The sequence below is a fragment of the Callorhinus ursinus genome, unplaced genomic scaffold (genome assembly GCF_003265705.2).
Source record: "Callorhinus ursinus isolate GAN/ISIS: 27379988/994484 unplaced genomic scaffold, GSC_fseal_2.0 scaffold35, whole genome shotgun sequence".
Classification (NCBI taxonomy): Eukaryota; Metazoa; Chordata; class Mammalia; order Carnivora; family Otariidae; genus Callorhinus; species Callorhinus ursinus.
This window is the reverse complement of record NW_027397097.1, coordinates 11,080,386-11,089,413: the sequence shown is the minus strand read 5'-3', so window position 1 is coordinate 11,089,413 and position 9,028 is coordinate 11,080,386.

Genomic DNA, 9,028 nt, shown 5'->3' with positions numbered 1-9,028 from the left:
TACTTATATAAGATAGCAATATAGAAATGTATTAACTAGTAATATCAGCAAGATGGTAGAATAGAATATTCCAACCCTCCTTGCCCCATAGAAACACCAATTTGAAAACTGTCCATGGAGGAAGATATCTTCACAAGAGCAACAGAATCCAGATGAGAGATTATAGCATCTGAGAAGAGCTCAGTTTGACTTAACCCGAATCACCCCACTTGTGCCCTCCAGCAAGTGCCAGAGAGATCCCTTCTACTAGGAGTTGTCCTGTGGAGGAAAAGATCAAGTGATTATCAGAGTTTGCTGAAGACCCAGGTTTCATGCCTGCCACCACAGGCCCAGGCTACATGGATCAAGGCCCTGGGCTTGCTGGGTCATGGTTCCTGACACTGAGCCTGTGCACTCTACCAGCCAGCCTGCCCAGAATCTCTGAATGGGTTGACTATCGAAGGTTTTTTTCCTGAGGAAGCCAGTCTGTGAAGACTGAAGAAGCAGACAATTTCTTGAAATTCACAAACACCTGTGCAAATTTACATGGATTAAAAAGAAACGAGGAAACATGACACAACCAAAGCTGATCTATAAATACAACTACTCCACAGAGAAATGTAAACTAAAACAGCAATGACAGATGCCTGGGTGGATCAGTCGTGTAAGCATCTGATTCTTGATATTGGCTCAGGTCATGATCTCACAGTAGTGGGATCAAGCCCTGTGTGGGGCTCCAAACTCAGCACAGAGTCTGCTTGTCCCTCCCCCTCTGCTCCTCCCCACACTCACTCGCTCGCATGTGCGCTCTCTCTCTAAAACAAGTAAATAAAATCTTAAAAAAAAAAACAGCAATAAAATACCTGTTAGGATGGGTATTAAAAAAAAAGAAGATAAATGTTGGCAAGGATTCAGAGAGTAAAAGGAACCTAAGGAACCTTTGTACCCTTTTTTGTTTTTTGTTTTTTGTGTATTTTTTTGTAAGAAACAGGACTGTTTATTTTTCTGATACCACAGCTCTGGTCGGTAGTTTTGTACCAAAGTTAATGGAGGTCACACAGAACATTATATGCATGGGACGTAGAGGAAAGGGAAGGAACCACAAAATTAAAAACAAAAAACAAACAAAAAAATCCTGGATAGCTCTTAGCATCTATTCCATTCCCACATTAACAAAATTCACTTGGAAATACTTACTAAAAGGAGAACAGAAAACAAGGTATGCAGTGAAGTGTATGTTGGGGAAGAAAAAGACTAAGGGAAAATGTGGTATATACATGAGATGGAATATTATTTAGCCTAAAAAAGGAAATAGCTGTCATTTTCAACAACATGGATGGACTTGAAGGACATTATCTTAAGTGATAAGCCAGGCAGAAGGACAAATACTACATGAAACCACTTAAATGATGAATCTAAAGTAGTTAAACTCATAGATTTGGAAAGTGGAATGGTGGTTGCCAAGGGCTGGAGGCAAGCAGTCAAATACCTCTGGGGGGGTATTAGTCACAATGTACAAAGTTTTGTTTATACAAGATGATAAATCCTAGAGATCTACTGTAAAGTATAGTGCATATAGTTAGCAATACTATGTTGTATATCGAAAATTTGCTAAGAAGGTAAATCTTATATTAAGTGTTCTCATCACAAAAAATCTCAATAATAAATAAGAGGATAGGAAGATACTTTTTGAAGTGGTGGATAAGTTTATAGCATAGATTGTCATGATGGTTTCCTGAGTGCAATATTTATCCCCAAGCCCATCAAATTGTATACATTAATTATGTACAACTTTTTTCCAGTTTTATTGAGATATGATTAACATATAACACTATAAATTTAAGGTGTATAACATAATGACTTGATATATGTATACATTGTGAAATGATTATCACAGTGAGTTAGCATCCATCACCTCACATAGTTGCATATTTTTTTTCTTGTGATGAAAACTTTTAAGAATAACTCTCTTAGTAACTTTCAAAAACATGATAGAATATTGTTAACTCTAGTCACCATACCATACAATACATCTCTAGAACTTATTTATCTTAAAACTGGAAGTTTGTACTTTTTGACCACCTTCCCCCAATTCTCTCACCCCCACTCCCATTTCTGGCAACCACCAGTCTGTTCTCTGGTTCTATGAGTTTGCTTTTTTTTTCGTTTTACTTTAGATTCTACATATGTGTGAAATCATACAGTATTTATCTTCTCTGTCTGACTTATTTCACTTAGGATAATGCCCTCAAGGTCCAACCGTATTGTCACAAATGGCAAGATTTCCCTTTTTAATGGCTGACTGATATTCCAGTGACCATGAAGGTGCATTATCTCTTTAACATAGTGATTTTGTTTCCTTTGATATGTACCCAGAAGTGGAATTGCTGGCTCATACAGTAATTCTATTTTTAATTTTTTAAAGACCCTCCATAATGTTTTCCATAGTGGCTGCACAAATTCACACCCCCACCCACATTGCACAAGTGTTGCCTTTTCTCAACATCCTCACCAGCACTTATTCTCTTGTCTTTTCGATGACAGCCATCCCAACAAGTGTAAAGTGATAATTTCCCTGATAATTAAATAAGTTAATCATCTTTTCATGTACCCATTGGCCATTTGTATGTATTCTTTGGAAAATGTCTATTCAGTTTCTCTGCCCATTCTTTGTTTCTTTTTTCTCTTTATTTTTTTGCTATTGAGTTGTATGAGTTCTTTATATATTTTAGAAACCACTCCTTTATCAGATATGTGATTTGCAAATATTTTCTCCCTTTAGTAGGTTGCTTTTTCACTTGTTGATGTATCTTTTGCTGTCCAGAAGTTTTTTGGTTTGATGTAGCCCCCCTTTATTTTTGCTTTTGTTTCCTTTGCTCTTCTTGTTAAATCCAAAAAGTCATTGCCAAGATCAAGGTCAAGGAGCTTACCCCCTTTTTTCTTCTAGGAGTTTAATGGTTTCAAGTCTTTTTTTTAAGATTGTATTTATTTATTTATTTGAGAGAGAGCGAGAGAGCACAAGCAGGGGTGGGGAGGCAGCTGCAGGAGAGGGATAGCAGGCTCCCTGCTCGATCCTAGGACCCTGGGATCATGACCTTAGCCGAAGGCAGCCATTTAACTGACTGAGCCACCCAGGTGCCCCTATTCAGGGTCTTTTGTGGTTTCATACACATTTTATAACTTTTTCCTATTTCTGTGGAAAACGCCATTGGTATTTTGATAAGGATTGCTTTGAATCTGTAGGTTATTTTGGATAGTGTGGACATTTAAACAATGTTAATTCTTCCATTCATGAGCATGGAATATATTTCCATTTATTTGTATTTTCTTAATTTTTTTCATCAGTGTCTTATAGTTTTCAGTGTACAGAGTTTTCATCTCCTTAGTTAAATTTATCCCTAAGTATTTATTCTTTCTGATACAACTGTAAATGGGATTGTTTTCTTAATTTCTCTTTCTGATAGTTTGTTGTTGGTGTATAGAAATGAAACTGATTTTTGTTTATTGATTTTGTATCTGCAGTTTTTACTGAATTCATTTATTATTTCTAGCAGTTTTTGGTGGAGGCTTTAGGGTTTTCTTTATAAAGCATCATGCCATATGCAAATAGAAATAGTGTCACTTCCTTTCTGATCTGGATGTCCCCTGTTAGAATCAGGGGACCAAAAATGATAGAGGGATGACACAATGAAAGGCTCTGCAGCTCTATCTGTTTTTAAGATCTGAAACATTAGTAGTCAGGAATATCCTCCAGGCAGGATATTGGGAAGATTCTTTTTGGAGTAAGTGAATAACTCTAAAAAGACCTAGAGATCCAATATTTAGGTTCAACCAGTATAAAAGATGAAATGTGGTTCATCACATTCTATTAGCAATCCTATCAAATCTCTGCCTATACATACTTACTGTAAATCAGCTTTTTTTCTAAATAAGCACCTCATTATTTTTTAATATTTATTTATTATTTATTTATTTATTTATTTATTTATTTATTTATTTATTTATTTTTAGAGAGAGATAGCACATAAGTGGAGTGGGGAAGAGCAGAGGAAGAAAGAAAGAGAGAATCCCAAGCAGGCTCCACACCCAGCTGGAGCCCAACGTGGTACTCAATCTCATGACCCTGAAATCATGACCTGAGCCAAAATCAAGAGTCAGCTGCTTAACTGACTGAGCCGCCCAGGCACCCCTCAGCACCTCATTCTTAACTCTGAAGGAGAATACAAGAATAAGCCTATATAAAAGAAAGATTCCATGATGAAAGAGGAAGAAAACATAGAGAATAAGCATGCAGAAGGAACAAAAATAATGTAAAGGGGACCAGAAAAAAGTGTTAATGAAAGAAAATCTATAAATAACATGCTTAGAGAGTTAAGGGAAGATGTCATATCTATAAACCAATAATAATATGATATCAATACCAAGGTAATAACGAAACAACTGGAGACAAAGCATTGTTTGAAAATAAAAATATAAACGAATAAGTTTAGAGAAGAAATCACAGGAGGGTTGAAAGTTGAAGTCCTTTCTCTGAAGGAAGAAACTTTGAAAAAGTTTTTCAATTGAAAAAGGCAATTAAAAGGTAGAATAGAAAGAAGAAGGAAAGAAGGAAAATTAGGTGATCTACTATTATATTAACAGAAGTTCCAGAAAGGTAAGCACAAGCCAAAACACCTATGATCCGTCCTCCAAGCTGTGAAGACACAGATGCCGCTGCCAGATGGGCGCAAACACTCAGAATGTACTGCCAGCACCATCAGCAACAGACTCCTGCCACTGCTTGATTTCTATCTGTTTGTGCCAACAGCTTCTGATTCAAAGTCCGGAGTAGATGGATCTGATTCATGAAAACCAGATGAGGTGTCCTATTCTTGTGGTAAGGACAATTCTTTACCTGGCAATTTCAGCTTCTATAGTGGAAGTCTGGCTCATGGGAAGAGGTTAGCCACTGGATACAAAATAAAATCATAAATGTCCACGACACGTGGGAACTAATATTAAAAACAGAGGGAAAAAAAGTCCTAGGGTGAAAGTGAAGAGACAATCAGGAAGGTGGCAAGATGGTGGGCCCCCAGAGCAGGAAGTCCATACTGGGGCGCGACGACGGAGAATTCTGGGATAACTGTCTCTAGGCAGCAAATAAATAGACAAACACAGCCCAACAAAAACAACAAGCAAAAAAATTAACTGATAGTATATCTGAAGAATCTGAGCATTTAGAAATAATACTAACAGATGTTTTAGAATTCGTATAGTATCTTTCAAAGAATTTGACAATGAGTAGATAAAGGCAAAACAAAGGAAGAAACGTAAAATCTAGAATAATGTCTGTTGATGGAAAGTGAACCAAAAAAGGAACAAAGGAAACATAATCATAGTTTCAGCTTGGTTCATCAGTATCTTTCAGACATTTACAGAATCACAAAAATGTGGCTTAATTGTTTTGGGAAATATAAAATAGAAAAAGAAGTGTTAACAGAAGCTTTCAATTGATAATGTCAAAAATCTAAAATAGACAAAAGCAGTATTAACAGAATTTAGAACAGTGAATTCAGTAAGAGAGGAGACAGTTGAAAGATTTAAAAGCCTCTAGGAAATAGGACTTCAAAGTAAGGATGGTAACTGGGGGACTTTACTAAAAATAAAAATATTTTTAAAGAGGAGTTAAAATATCACCTGTTCTCATGAGCCCTATCATGGCAGAGTGAGTTCTTTCTTTATATGTTTCCTCAGCAATTTCTATACATTTTCTCTATCGTAGTACTTTTCACACTGGGTGTGAAATTATTAATTATTATTCACTTTTATAGTGAATTAATTATAATTCACTATTAATTATTATTCATTAATTATTCACATGACTGTTGCCCTCACTACCTGTACACACTCTGGGCTAGCACTGAGTATTATGACTGATGTGAAATAAATGCCAAGTACATTTTCTTGAACTGATCTATACTCAACCTTCTCTACTTTAACTTCTATTTTTTCTTTATTTCCTTATTTTCCCTCTCTATCTTTTGCATACATTATTTCAATGATTCTGCTTCTATTAAAAAAAAAAAATCCTTTGTATCCTCATGCAAGGAGAGCCAGAAACTCTTGGAGTGAATTTTTAAATCTTTTTCCAGTGATCATATCTTCTCTTTGGGTCTATATTCACATGTTAGTCTAAAAATATCTACTGACCAAAACCAGCTTGGCACATATCATGTCACCTCATTTGGGTGAATTATTGATAATGTTTTTGCAAGCATATATCAAAAATATTTCACACACTATGACCTAAAAAAGGAAGGCTGAATTCATCTATTGATTAGATGTACCCATCATGGGAAAACACTGAATAATCCATCAACGTTCTTAGACATCCAGATAGCTATAGTTTACTGACAATTTTATTAGCAGATTCTGGTTACCATCACAGAAAAACAGAGTTCCAACTCCAGATTGTCACTTCTTTCCGGATTTGTGACTTTTAAAATCACTCTTGGGCCAGGAAACACAGAATTCTCTTGTGAGTCCAATAATTTGAAGAACAAATCTCCAAAGTTAGATTTCTTGTTCTGTGTTAAAATATTAACATCTATTAAATGCTATACAAAGAAAGTTAGCCAGTGAGTTTTAATTAATTTGGTCTTAAGAAAACTAATTGTCTATCATTTTAGCTTTAGGCTGTTTCCTGAAAAAAAAAAATCAAATACTTATTTGGAAGAAATACTGCGAGTCATTTTCTCTGAGAACAGGGACAGCTATTAAAATGATTTAATGGAATCACCAAGACTTATTTGAAACTTGCCTAGAAACATTTCTGTACTCAATCTGCACAACAATATATTACTTTTTTCAACACAGATGGGCATTGTATTGTTATCCTAGGAGGGAGGGCATATAAAGGGGATTTTCACTTGTGTGCTAGGAGAAGGTGAACATCTTGTGGACACAGAATGAGAGAGGAATAAAGCCTCCTATCAAATTAAAGTGAAAAAAACAAAACAAAACAAAACAAAAAATAACAGCAGAAAAAAAAAAACAGTAGTGTAATAAAGAACCATATAATGGCATTTGTGACCAATTTGCTCTCTACTGATGGAGAAATTGAATTCAGGGTGTGCTCCCCCGAAGGCTGTCATGGAGGGGTACTTGGAGGCTATGTGGTAGTTAAGGATACAGTGGATGTTCCCTTCCATATAATTCACTTTCTTGGATTGCAAATAACACTATTAGAATTTGATTCAGATTGAAATTGGCACCACTCAAACCAATGTATTTGGCAGTTGAGATTTATTATTTGATGCATTTGTGAGGATAAATATATGCTGAAAATGAGAAAGCTAATATTTTTCTTTTCTTCTGGGCTCATGAATTTTGCTGATTTTTACATAAGAAATCAAATTGTATGATTGAGAGTAGCTGTGGGGTATCATACAATGGAAACAATATAGTCTGGAGGTCTGGAGACCAGAATTTGGGTTATAGCTCTGCTACCATGTTGTGACTTTGAACAAACCACATTTATTCGTGTCTCAGTTGCTTTATCTGTAAAATAAAAGGGTAGCGCTAGATGTTTCCTGGGCTTTTTCCAGCTTGAAAATCAAATGCTCTTGTGTGACTAGAGGTAATCAATAGTGGATCATTAGGAACTGAACCAGTGGAGGAGGGCTGCTTATTGAGTATTTCCTGTGTTCTGTGTTCTGTAGTATATACTTTATTGACTATCAGGAAACGTGTGAGTCCTGTGGCCAGACCACCGTTTTCATTATTATACTAGATGTCTGACTCTAGACAAGTTACCTAATTTTTTGATCTTTTGGTTTCTTTGACGACATAATGGGAATTGTTATAACTGATTCTTCTGTAAAATGGGAATAATTAGTACCCATCTCATAATGTTTTGGGGAGGATTAACAAGCTAATTCATGAGGTGCTGGGAAGAGTACTTTTCATATGAGCATGCTCAATAAATATTAGCTATTATATTTGTGTGTGTATTTGAATCTTCATAATGATACATGCCATTTTTAGAATTGAAAATATATTTCTCATAGTTTCTTAATTATTTATATTTTGGAGAATGATAAAATTGGAATTTAAATATGCTTCTCCATCACTGTTTAACAAAAGTCCACCTAAGACTCTACAGAACAATAGATTCTGGACAGAATGAATGGCTAAGATCAAAGACTCTGCGTGATACTGGAGCTCATGTAACTAGGATTGGCACAGATGAAAATGCATATACTCCAAGCAGGAACAGTGTGTCTTTTAAGTCTCTTTATAATCTTTAGATAGTAACATCTTCTTCTTTGCTGATCAAAAGATCTCATAGTCTTTATAGTTACTTTTTGCCTTTGCTGCTCTGATATTTACATTTAAAGATTTATTTATTTATTTATTCATGAGAGACAGAGGGAAAGAGAGAAGCAGAGGGAGAAGCAGGCTCCCAAGGTGCAGGGAGCGCAATGCAGGACTCGATCCCAGGACCCTGGGATCATGACCTGAGCCGAAGGCAGACGCTTAAACAACTGAGCCACCCAGGCGCCCTGATATTTACATTTAAAGAAAATCCTACTGGTCCCAGAGGTCAGCACGCTAATGTGATATAGAATATTTGGTTGTTCCCGGAAAGGAGCTGTTGAGCACTCTGTGTACTATAGCAGAGATACTACTAAAATACAGTCAGAGCAAGTAGAGGGTTATAATCAATAGAACAATTCAGTAAGACTAATAGCAGTATTGTCTTAATTCCAACCATCGCTCTGATCTAGTAGAGACCTTGAGATTTTACTGGATGAAAATGCAGCAACACGGTGGCACACCAGGTATGCTCATCTCTTTTCCTTGTTGCTAAGGTATGGTTACTATGACAATAGTCACTAATACTACCAATTTGATTTCCACTAATAGGAAGCCATTTCCCAAAAAATTGTAACGATTCTCATTATTAAAATGAAGCTTCATCAGTTTTCCACTCCTGTCTTATTTTTTTAATTGTTGAGTATCCAAACGATGTAATTTAAATTGAACACATCATATTTGTTGAGTATCT